This window comes from Cololabis saira, chromosome 20 (genome assembly GCF_033807715.1).
Source record: "Cololabis saira isolate AMF1-May2022 chromosome 20, fColSai1.1, whole genome shotgun sequence".
Classification (NCBI taxonomy): Eukaryota; Metazoa; Chordata; class Actinopteri; order Beloniformes; family Belonidae; genus Cololabis; species Cololabis saira.
In genome coordinates, this window is record NC_084606.1 from 860,556 (window position 1) to 872,851 (window position 12,296).

The following is a 12,296-nucleotide window of genomic DNA, read 5'->3' on the forward strand; positions in this document are numbered from 1 at the left end:
TTAATGTGTTTAAACACATCTCACCTCTCTGAAGAAGAACGTTGGTCTCCTTTCAAGTCAAGTATCCAGTCCTTTGACCAGTCGCTCTTCAAGGACAAACAGCTGGGTTCATGTTCCAGAGAGTCTGCATTCTGATGGACCCTGATAGAAGACAACAGTTAAATGTACATATTCTATTTAAATGAAAAATAAGTTATACAGATAAAGATATTTAGTCTATTAAAAAATGATTAAACATAAATCATTTGCAGCGTTTGGATGCACTCACCTCTTTCCAGCAGAACGTTGGTCTCCTTCAAAGAAGACTATCAAGTCTTTTAATCGGTCGCTCTTCAAGGAAACACAGCTCGGTGCAGGTCCAGATCCAGGTCCAGGTTCAGGTCCAGGTCCAGGTCCAGGTCCAGGTCCAGGCCCAGGTTGATTCCTGTAATAATGAGGTTTGGTGATGTGAGTCTTGAGCTCCTACATGCATAAGAGTCAGGGACAGTTAGAGATGCCCATCTCACCTCTGAGCTTTGCTCCGACTCTCATGTTCCCCACACAGAGAGGTTTTAGAGGGAGGGACTCCGTCCTCTCCGTCCTCACACTGGTCCATTCTGCTGAATTCACGTCCACATCAGCTCACACACACACCTTCATCTGCAGAGGAAACACACATCACTGGTGCTGCACACAGACCACCTGATCCAGCTCTGGTTCGTTCCTCTTTTGTGTTTTTTGCTTCTACTGAGCAGTTGACGTCACTTGGCTCTATTATTAGGACCCGAGCACTTACAGTGCAATGGCCCTATTGTAGCTGTAGGAATTTTCCTTCTTCCTTCTTCTAAACGTTCCCCAAAAGTCACCAAATTTTGCACCAAGCCTGGCGAAAAATTTGATATTTAATGGTTTGCATTAATGGGCGTGGCAAAATGGCTCAACAGCGCCCCCTAGAAAACTTTGTGCCTCAAGCCCCACAATACGGTTTGAGGTACATCCACGTACACACCTGTATCATGTCGCAACTTAAAGAAAAGTCTCTTGGCGCCATGGCCGAAACCGGAAAGGAAGTCGGCGATTTTGAATTAATTGTGTAATTTTGCCACAATTTATGCAATTTCTTCGCCCGAACCGTAACGTGCACCCAGGTGTGTTATACATCAAAATGTGCGTCTCCATCCTGCGACGACGCGCATTACTTTTCTCAGTCAAAAGCTTTACTGTGGCTACGCTAGATGCAAAAAAAGTGCGCCCACCCTTCATCTGATTGGTCCATATCTGATAGTTCCTACTTTCTGCCATAACTTTTGAATGGTTTGACATAAAGACTCGTGGGTGGTTTCATTGGACTCGGTTTTGAGTTCTTGAACAAAATTGGTGCAAATTAGCCCCGCCCCTTCTTCTGATTGGTCGATGTCTGATAGTTCCTACTTTCTGCCATAACTTTTGAATGGTTTTGTATAGAGAGTCGTGGGTGCTGTCATCCACTAAATGTCCATGCCTGAAGAATCTACATCAAGTCATACAAGCTTCCACTGCAGCCTGAACGTGCACAAGGGTGGAGGGCCGTTCATCGCTGCTTGCAGCTTTAATTAATGTTATTTCTTTATCCTCCAAATGTTTGAAACGGCCTCAAAGTAATCAGCCTGTCCTCCACCAGGACTAACATGCTCTAACTAGCTGGAACAAGTGTGAAACAACAATGAGGTGATTCTGTGAACAGAGTTTTTACTACAGAAACTTGAAAATCTTGTTTCTGTAAATGTGACGAAGCTCAGAGGTTTATCTGCAGGGACAAAGGTTCAATGTGCAAATATAAGGAGATATAAACATGCCGTATTCAGTGCAAACGAGTAATAAATGTGATATGAGGTGTGATGATTGACAGAGTTCAGAGTCCAGAGTGCTGGGTGTGTCTTGATTAAGAAGTCTTATGACCTGGAGAAGAAACTTCTTTTACGTCTCTCAGTAAAAATGTTTCAGTTAATCAGCCTGTTGTTTTTAACCCCGTCTGCATGAACCTCTGGGAGCTTCTGTGTCAACAGTGATGCTATTGGAAGTTCAGTCAGGAAGACTTCTGGATGAAAATACGTCGTCTTCAGTAGTTACACAAGCACCAAAGAACAACTTCTTCCAGGAACCAAACTGACTTTAATGCTGGAGACGACAGCTTCATTCCAGGAATAAAAACACCTCACAGTTTGATTGATGAAGAAAACTAATCATCATTGATCATCACTGTGTCTCTGATCTGTGCAGCAGCAGCAGCTTTGGACCAGAAAAGTTTTTGCACCGATGACGGAAAGGAAAGGTCTTAACGCAAAGTTCTTCTTTTCTATGTTTACTTCAAAAACTGAAGAATCATACTAAATACAGAATCAAATCCTTAACGTTTATGAATAAAATAAAGTATGCTGGTCTAAAGACTGTAACTCAAAGGTCCAGTGACTTGAAATCTTTCACTGAGTTACCGTATATTTATTCTACATACAGCAGCCAATAGAAATGCAGTATTCTGCTTTGTGACTAGTCACTGGTTAGAACAAATATCCAAACCAACCAAAGCAAAGGAGTCTTACAAAAGTTATTAATCCTCTTAAACATAAATCACATTGATGCAAAACGGCTCCAACAGATAAAGAATTAATACAATAATAATATTGTCATCTAACAATCATGTAGATTTGTCTTCAGACACAAGAATGACCAAAGTCTGCAGTGAAAACCTTCTCCAACCACGACGGAGCAGAAACTAACAGGAAAGTTCCTGAAGAAAAAGTTCAAACTTACAGTTTCTAAAAACAGTCCGAAGAGTTGAAGATGAAGATTCTGCAGTCTGAAGAAAAACCAACTGAGACGCAACTGAACTGATCCTGGAATGAGTCAGAGCTGCACCTGTGGAGGAGGAAGAGGAGGAGGAAGAGGAGGAGGAGGAGGAGGGGGAGGAGGAGGAGGAGGAAGAGGAGGAGGAGGAGGAGGAGGAGGAGGAGGAGGAGGAGGAGGAGGAGGAGGAGGAGGAAGAGTCTAATAAATAATCGGTAACCCTTTCTTTTACAGTACAGTAATAACCAGGTAATTTCATGGTAATTACACTGTAATTACCTAGTAGTACCTGGTATTTACAAAGCAATTACATGGTAACTACTGGGTAATTTACCCAGTAAGTACTAGGTAATTATTACATATTTCCTTGTACAATGTAATTATGTGTATTTACCATGTAATTACATGGTAAATACCTGGTTGTTTAAACTAAACATTACTAGGTAATTACAAAGACATTAGATGGGAACTATGAGGGAAATTACAGGTATTTACTAGGTTAATATTGGTAACTACCAGTCAATTTACCATGTAATTACTCTGAAAGTACATTAATTATTTCTAAGTAAGAACCAGGTGATTACTAAGTATTTTTCTGCAAACTACCAGGAAATTATAACCTATATTTGAGGTAGTTACCAGATAATTACACTTCAATGACCATGTAGTTACCTTGTATTTACTATACATTTCATGGATAACTACTGGGTATTTACCCATTCATTATTGATTTATGTATTATCAATGGATTGGTGCATGTACCCCCGAGGGTGTAAATGACTCTATTGTAATTAACCTGATAGTTACCATGTTTTACCTGGCAATTGGCAGGTACTTACCTTGTAGTTACTTGCCCAGTAATTCTATTGTTCCGTCCGAGCATGCTAATGCTGCTCCAGAGTTGGTAAAATATGCAAGCAAATGATTAACTTGTAATATTTTGTGTTGAAACGTATGAAAAGTTATTTTATTGTGGTTCGTCCCGTGTTTTTGTGATTAAGGGTGATGGCCAAATGCAGATAATACTGGGGTCCTTGACATGCCAGTCTGAGATCTAAATATGTTGTTATATCGTTATTGAATGCACTGTATTTTATATTTGTTGCATTGATTGACTGAATGTGCCTATATTTTCAACACTGTGCCTAGTTTTATGTTTTACACTATGCAATACGTTTTACACTGTACAATATGTTTTTATACAGAACTTTGTATTTTTTTCTTTATCCTTTTGAATAAAAAAACTATTTGATAGATCACCTGTTTTGGCGTATTTGTTACAAGGTGGTGGTGGTGTGAGGAGGTGTGTGTGAGGAGGTATATGTGAGGGGGTGTGGTCCAGCTTTCTAATTGCGGGGTAAAGGGGAGCTAATTATCAGACGTTTTTCCAATTGTTCAAATCTTTATAAATATAATCTACAATTACCAGGTAATATTATGGAAACAACACACGCTTTCTTTTACAGTCCAGTTTCACTTTAATTAATGGGTAAATATCAGGTAATTATTTCTGTACTTAAAGCGACACTACGTAACTTTTCCACCTTAATATCATATTTCCAGAGTCATTGTGATGGTACATCAACTTCCAACAGGTTTAATGAACCTCTGTCCTGGTCTGGGGGGTCTGTATCGCCTTCACTGGCACTATGTAACTTTGAGGAGCATGGTCGAATCAAAACACAGGTTTTATTCCCCACTTCGCCAGCTAAACCCAGTTGCTGGCCAGCTCTTTGCGGTGAGATTAACCCCAATCTTCAGATAAAACTAGTTTGTTGAGGAAAAAATATTAACTCTTATTTGTAGCTGCAGAGGAAAAAAATAATCTCACGAGGAAAACAAAAATATTGCTCACGCCTCGGAGCCTCTTCAACATAATATAGCAGTCAAAAAAAAAGAAAAGAGAAGTAAGAGGGATACAAAACATGTACTGTATGTTGTACTATTATACTAATTTATTGAAACACATGGCTCTTCAGTAGGGATTTCATATGGATCCAGACCGTTAATAATCATTATTTTCTCCATATACCGCTCCCTGGCTTCCTTGTTTAAGGTATCCCGGTGAATTCCAGTTCCTTTCCAGCAGTTTAACATATTTTTTTTTGCATTCCGTCTGTTCTCTTGGTGAAACAGAAAAGCGTCCCGTCTTCTCTCAAAACAAATGCAGCGACAGGACAGGAGTTTTCCGGCAGTACGCGCTGGTGCTCATGGGAAACTTAGTGTTCTTTCTGGTAAAACACTACCGCTTTTGTCCAAAAGATGCCGCCAAAGTTACATTGTGCTGCTTTAATGAGGAAGTACCAGGTAATATTATGGAAACATTACACGCTTTCTTTTACAGTCCAGTTTCACTTTAATTACTGAGTAAAAGTCAGGTAAAAATTTCTATACTTATTGGGTAAATACTTAGGAAATAGACTGGGCAAGTAACTACAAGGTAAGTACCTGCCAATTGCCAAGTAAAACATGGTAACTATCAGGTTAATTACAAGGTCAATAGAGTCATTTACACCCCTCGGGGTTACATGCAACAATCCATTGATAATACATAAATCAATAATGAAATGGGTAAATGGGTAAATACCCGGTAGTTATCCATACATAGTAAATACAAGGTAACTACATGGTCATTGAAGTGTAATTAGCTGGTAACTACCTCAAATATAGGTTATAATTTCCTGGTAGTTTGCATAAAAAATACTTAGTAATCACCTGGTTCTTACTTAGAAATAATTAATTAGACCCTCCAGAAAAACGCGGGCTAAAATCCTTGATTCCGCGGGCTAAAATCCTTGATTCCGCGGGCTAAAATCCTTGATGCCGCGGGCTAAAATAATTGATTATGCGATTAAATATGGGGGGTTTTTATGTGCTTTTATGCGGTGAAATTGCGGAATATGCTGGAAGTTGCGGAATATGCGGGAACTCGTGGAATATGCGGAAAGTTGCAAAATATGCGAAATATGCAGGAAGTTGCGGATCCGGCGCTGAGCTCTTCCCTCTTAAATTCAGCGGGCTGTCTCGTCTGATCTGAGGTCGTAAGAGAAAAAAAAAGGAGAGCAGGTGGAGAGGAGAGGGGCGGTCACAGCCCGGGGGCCGGCCGCCTCTCTCCCTCCAGCCCGCGGCTCAGTGCTCGGGTGATTGCCGGGCGCACCGGCGCGACGAGGGGGACGAGACAGCTCCGTCACCCCACGCGTCCGCCGCCAAGGTCCCCAAGTGGATGGGAACGTGAGTCCGCCTCCGCAGGCGCAGTGGTGCGCGGTCAGCGTGGATCCTGAGTCCACCGGCAGCCCGTCCCACCGCGCAAGCGGGGGGCGCGGCTGCCGGTGGACTCTCTTTTTCCTCTCTCTTTTTCCTCTCACAGTGAGAGCTGCTGTTTGGGGGGGTGGCGGTTTCTGCGAGGGGTGCGGAGGTCCCCGGGCGGGTCCCGCACGTCGCAACCAGGCGTCCCGACATGTCACTCACAACACTTCCCCCTTTTTCCAAACTTTATGCGAAAATGTGCGGCGATGATGCGGTGAAATCAAGCGAGCCCCGCATAATTCGCATATTCAGCACGGACATATGCAATATTAACCCCATTAAAAAAAAATTTTCTGCACCAGACATTGAAATCCACGGAAGGTCTGTAAATCCACGGACAGCCGTGAAATCCGCGAAAAATTCCGCGATCACGGAATCGCGGATTCCTGGAGGGTCTAATTAATGTACTTTTAGAGTAATTACATGGTAAATTGACTGGTAGTTACCAATATTAACCTAGTAAATACCTGTAATTTCCCTCATAGTTCCATCTAATGTCTTTGTAATTACCTAGTAAAGTTTAGTTTAAACAACCAGGTATTTACCATGTTATTACATGGTAAATACACATAATTACATGGTACAAGGAAATATGTAATAAATACCTAGTAATAACTGGGTAAATTACCCGGTAGTGACCATGTAATTACCTTGTAAATACCAGGTACTACTAGGTAATTACAGTGTAATTACCATGGTATTACCTGGTTATTACTGTACTGTAAAAGAAAGGGTTACCGATTATTTATTAGACTCTTCCTCCTCCTCCTCCTCCTCCTCCTCCTCCTCCTCCTCCTCCTCCTCTTCCCCCCCTCCTCCTCCTCCTCCTCTTCCTCCTCCTCCTCCTCCTCCTCCTCCTCTTCCCCCCCTCCTCCTCCTCCTCCTCCTCCTCCTCCTCCTCTTCCCCCCCTCCTCCTCCTCCTTCTCCTCTTCCCCCCCTCCTCCTCCTCCTCCTCCTCTTCCCCCCCTCCTCCTCCTCCTCCTCCTCTTCCCCCCCTCCTCCTCCTCCTCCTCCTCCTCCTCCTCCTCCTCCTCCTCCAGCTCTGACTCATTCCAGGATCAGTTCAGTTGCGTCTCAGTTGGTTTTTCTTCAGACTGCAGAATCTTCATCTTCAACTCTTCGGACTGTTTTTAGAAACTGTAAGTTTGAGATTTTTCTTCAGGAACTTTCCTGTTAGTTTCTGCTCCGTCGTGGTTGGAGAAGGTTTTCACTGCAGACTTTGGTCATTCTTGTGTCTGAAGACAAATCTACATGATTGTTGGATGACGATATTATTATTGTATTATTTTTTTATCTGTTGGAGCCGTTTTGCATCAATGTGATTTATGTTTAAGAGGATTAATACCTTTTGTAAGACTTACTTAGGAATAATTCATGTAATTTCAGAGTAATTACATGGTAAATTGACTGGTAGTTACCAATATTAACGTAGTAAATACCTGTAATTTCCCTCATAGTTCCCATCTAATGTCTTTGTATTTACCTAGTAATGTTTAGTTTAAACAACCAGGTATTTACCATGTTATTACATGGTAAATACACATAATTACATGGTACAAGAAAATACGTAATAATTACCCAGTACTTATTGGGTAAATTACCCGTAATTACCACTACTAGGTAATTACAGTGTAATTACCATGGTATTACCTGGTTTTTACTGTACTGTAAAAGAAAGGGTTACTGAATTGCCACCATTAAGATGATGGTTTTATCAAAAGTAAATTATTTTTTCTCAATGATACCATCCAAACCCCCTTTTTCCTGGTTTAAATCATTGGACTCATATGTATCAAACTTTCTGTGGAAGAACACCACGTATTAGTTTAGAGACATTGCAGAAATCCAAAGAATGTGGAGGTTTAGAGTTACCTAACTTCCAGTATTACTTCATACCCAATAAATTACAGTATATTGTAAAATGGTCGAAAAATCATTCTTTAGATAGTCAATGGCTGGACTCAGAGCAAGTATTTTGCAATGAGCTAGAAATCTCAGAGTTACCATTTATTAGTCAAAGCATTAAACATCATAAATGTTTCAAAAGTATTACTATTAGCACAACTCTGACAGCCTGGTGGGAATTTCTCAAAGTAGCAAAAATGTCACTTTTTCCATGTAACCGTACACCCATATGAACCAACCCAGACATCCTGAAGAATAATAAAAATATGGTAAACTTTGTTCAATGGAGAGATCAAGGAATACGGTATCTACAGCATGTAATTATAGGAGGACAATTTGTACCTTTCAATACACTTATTGGTCAATATGGAATTAGCAGTAATACATTTTTAGAATACCAACAACTTAAGGCCATTGTTGTGCCACAGCGGGTTAGCTAAGCTGATCAGTTATCGAAGGCTTATGATAATTCTATTAAAGAATTATTAATAATTAATAAAGTCGACTATTTATCAAATTGAATTATCAAAATGATAATTCTCGTAGGGGCACCACCCCGGGGCCTTAATCCAGGGAAAAATGATAACTTAACAGCAGAAAATCAGTCTCAGATGATTAGGATTATCCTGCAGAACAGTAAATCTTACTATCACTTACAGAATAACAATTGAAGGCGTGCAATTCGAGCACTGGCTCTGCTCAAACAATCAGTTTGTGACCAAAATCTGTATGAAATAACAACAACCACTCATTAAAAATCAATCAGAATTTATTTACATATAGGTGTCAAAAGATGGTAATGTAACACCCCAAATAAATCCTGATGGCACACTACATTATTATAGAGCCATTAATTAACTAGAAAAACAACAATCAATAAAAATGAAATGAACGTTAAATGCATGGAATGAAAAAAAGAAATCAAAGCAATAACAAAGATGATAAAGAACATCTACGGTTTAAAACATTGTGGCTGCACAAAGATGGCTGCGGTGTTTAAAGATGGCGGAGCTTCTGTGGTATTTAAAGATGGACGCGCCCTCGCCACGTGCAATTAAACCGGATGGCAAACGCGGGCGTTTCAAACTTGACTACGGCAGAAAACAACGACTACCAAATAATCAGACACGATAATGATACCAATGATGATGATGTATGCAGTAATCTCAGTTCGGAACACAGATTTAGCTCTGAAACACTCTTAAGTTACTGATAACCAGGGATCACGACTTCACACACAGTTCTGAACCGCTCTTAGTCCTACTGATCACTGCTCACGGGCTCACGTCTCCTCGGGATCTGGATCGGGTGCCTGCAGGCTTTGTCGACTGGGGTTTCCCGGTCAGTCTCTCACGTCCCGTCCCTTCCCCTGAAACGGATTAGACAGCGGCGGGGCCGCCTCGTGCCGGGCCGTGCTTCCGGACCAAACGGAGGCTCTCACGCATTCCTAGGCGCGGCGGGGGACCGGTCTCTCCTGCCGTGCTTCCCTGCTCGCCGGTCGCCGACGCGCGGCCGTCCGGGCCCCGGGAAAGCTCACAACCGGGCGAGACGCCGGCCGTCCGTCCCGATCCCTGCGCGGTCAGCAGACAGGGGCTTGGAGCGGGGAGGGGGGCTTCAGTCGGAGCGTTCAGTCGCAGCTGTGTCCCGATCTGATGGCCGGGAGCGCGTGAGCGTCGTGAGCTCGAGTCTGTAAAACTTAAAGAGGAAAGAGTTTAGTGAGAGGTCGGAGCCTCCCGGGGACCGCGGCTCCGTGGACCACAGGTCCAACGGACCGGACCGATCCGATGCGGGCCTTACACCCCCCCCCCCCCCCGCCGGGGGGAGAAAAGGAGATGGGACCTTGGCCCGGAGCCAAAAGATCCAGCTCGGATGAGATGAAGTGGAGAAGAGAGAAAAAGGGAGAGAGGGACGCAGCGCCGTGGTCCGCGCCGTGGATCCTCGCTGATCCTCCGGCCGGACCGGCTGGAGCACGCCGCAGATCTCTCCTCTTACCCCCCCTTTTGGGGGGGGAAGGTCGTGGTCCCTTTTGCCCTGAGCCAAAAGTGGACGAACTGACCCACCGGTTGATGAAGGAAAAAGAAAGAGATGAAGGAGCAGCTGCAGGGTTTTGATCCTACGCGCGCTGCGGTGATGTCATCGGTGCCTCGTTTGCGATTGGATGCGCGCCGCTTGTAGGCGCCGCCCCCCCCACCCAAGGCATGCTGGGGGTTGTAGTTCATGGCAAGGTGGCCATTTTAGGAGGCACATTAAAGCGTATTCAGGCTGGGGGGGTTGCTGGTATTTATAGGTTTTGGGTCTGTTCAAAGAGGCAGTACCCCCCTTTGAGGCCTGGTTTGCTGGGTTTTCGCTGTCCTGCTTTGATCTGGGGCCATGCAGCGCGGGTCGTAAACGGACTATCTCGAGCCAGGCCGAGATAACCAGGAGGTTAGCAGCAGGGGGTCATAAAACTGACTTCAGGAAGAAGGACCAAAGTCTGGCTTTACTGGTCTTCATAATCCTGAAATTGTTCATATACATTTATAACAGTCCATATGATCACTGGGTGTGGTCCAACACCATAATAAAGAAAACGTATAAAATTAACCAATTAGACTTACAACTTCCCTCCAGGATAATAGTGTGAGATTAATCAAACTTTTAAATGAGTCTTGTCCTTATGAAACTATCAGAATCAGAATCAGAATCAGGTTTATTAGGTCAGCTTGGAAAACTGCCTGTTTTCCACATGCTTGTCACATTTTTGTTAACAACTGTCTCATTGTCTTTGAGGTTAACTGGAGGTTAGCTGGACGCATCTGTTCAGAGTTCCTGTTTTAGTCAGGAAGGCATTTGACCTATGTGACCTGTTGCTTTTAAAGACTTTAAGCTAAAGATGTCTGTTTGTTTCTTCATACCAAGATTAGTTCCTCTTTAACTGAAATGTCACATGTGTGACCTTTTAACCCCGATGTTACCTCTGTCTGTTTCCTCCCATTGTCCATTCACTGTCTACTATTGGCTGTCTTAAAATGGTCATGTTCCTGTCACAAATTCTCAATAAAAAGCTGATGCTGCAAGAAGATCTTGGGAGAAGTGCTTGGGAGTTCTCTGTGAAGGCCTGCGGGCCCTGCACTCCTCTACTCCATAACCTTTGGGGTCTCCGCCGGGGTGGCCCCAGGGGGGGGGGTGGGGCCGGGTCCGGGGATCGGGCCTCTCCTGGCCGGGGGGTGCACGGGCGGGCGCGGCGGCGGGGTGGAACCATTCTCAGGTGTCTATGTCTTATGTTGTCAGCATGAATGGGGGGATGCTGGACCATTTCCCCCTCTGTCTGGGGGCTCCGGCGGCGCCAGGGGCGCCTGTGGAGGTACGGTAGGGCCCTGGCCCGGCTCGGAGGGCCGGCCCCCGTCTACTGGCTGGCCGGTGGGGGAGCGTGGGCGTCTTTCCAGGAACCGGAAACCGGAAATGCGTTGCTACCAAGCGAACCAATCACAGCCCTCTCTGTCTGCGTTGGGTCTGCGTCGACTCAACGCGTAGTTACAATTTCTGGGAGGTAAGTGTTAGTGACGGCGTCAGCGACGGCTTCAGCGACGGCGTTGAGGACGTTGAAGATGCCTTTATAATTGGATTTATGATAGCAGGATTTCTCCAAATTGGAGGGGGGGGTTCCTGGTGTACCGACAAACGCGTAAGTCGTCGACGGCTGTTCTGGCTCTTTCAGAGCTGCCGGACGTGGCTGAGGGGATAAGCACGGCGACCAACACTCAGACTTTAACGCTGGGGGAGCAAGGCCGCAAGCTGGATGCGATTCTTGAACAGAATCGCAGGCTGGCGGCGGTCTTTGAGCTCATTGGCAAGATGGAGAAGACCTTGGAGAAGTTGGAAGCTCGGCTTGGCGGGAATTGATCACAAATTCGTCTGTTTGGAGTCGCCATTGATGAACCAGAGACTTAAGGCAGATGGAAAATTACTGAGTCTGTCTGTTCTTTGCAATATAATTATTGATTCTATAATCTGGCCTTGACAGAGCGGTTTGGCCGATCGCTCTGGTCACAATCTCCCTGGTGGAATGTAAACAAGGGGACTCTGCCCCCACTAACCCTCCCCTCTCAGGAACATCTGTGGACCTGTTTCAGAACTGACCGAGCCGCCTGATAACATCAAGGACATTGGCTGAGAGCAGCTCTGAGCGAAGTTCACGGACTTACCGCTACACACACACTTACTGATAACCACCTCCCTCATTCTCAACGCCTTCCTGGCTATAAGTCTTGTGATGATGATGTTAAATTTGTCTTGTTGCTTT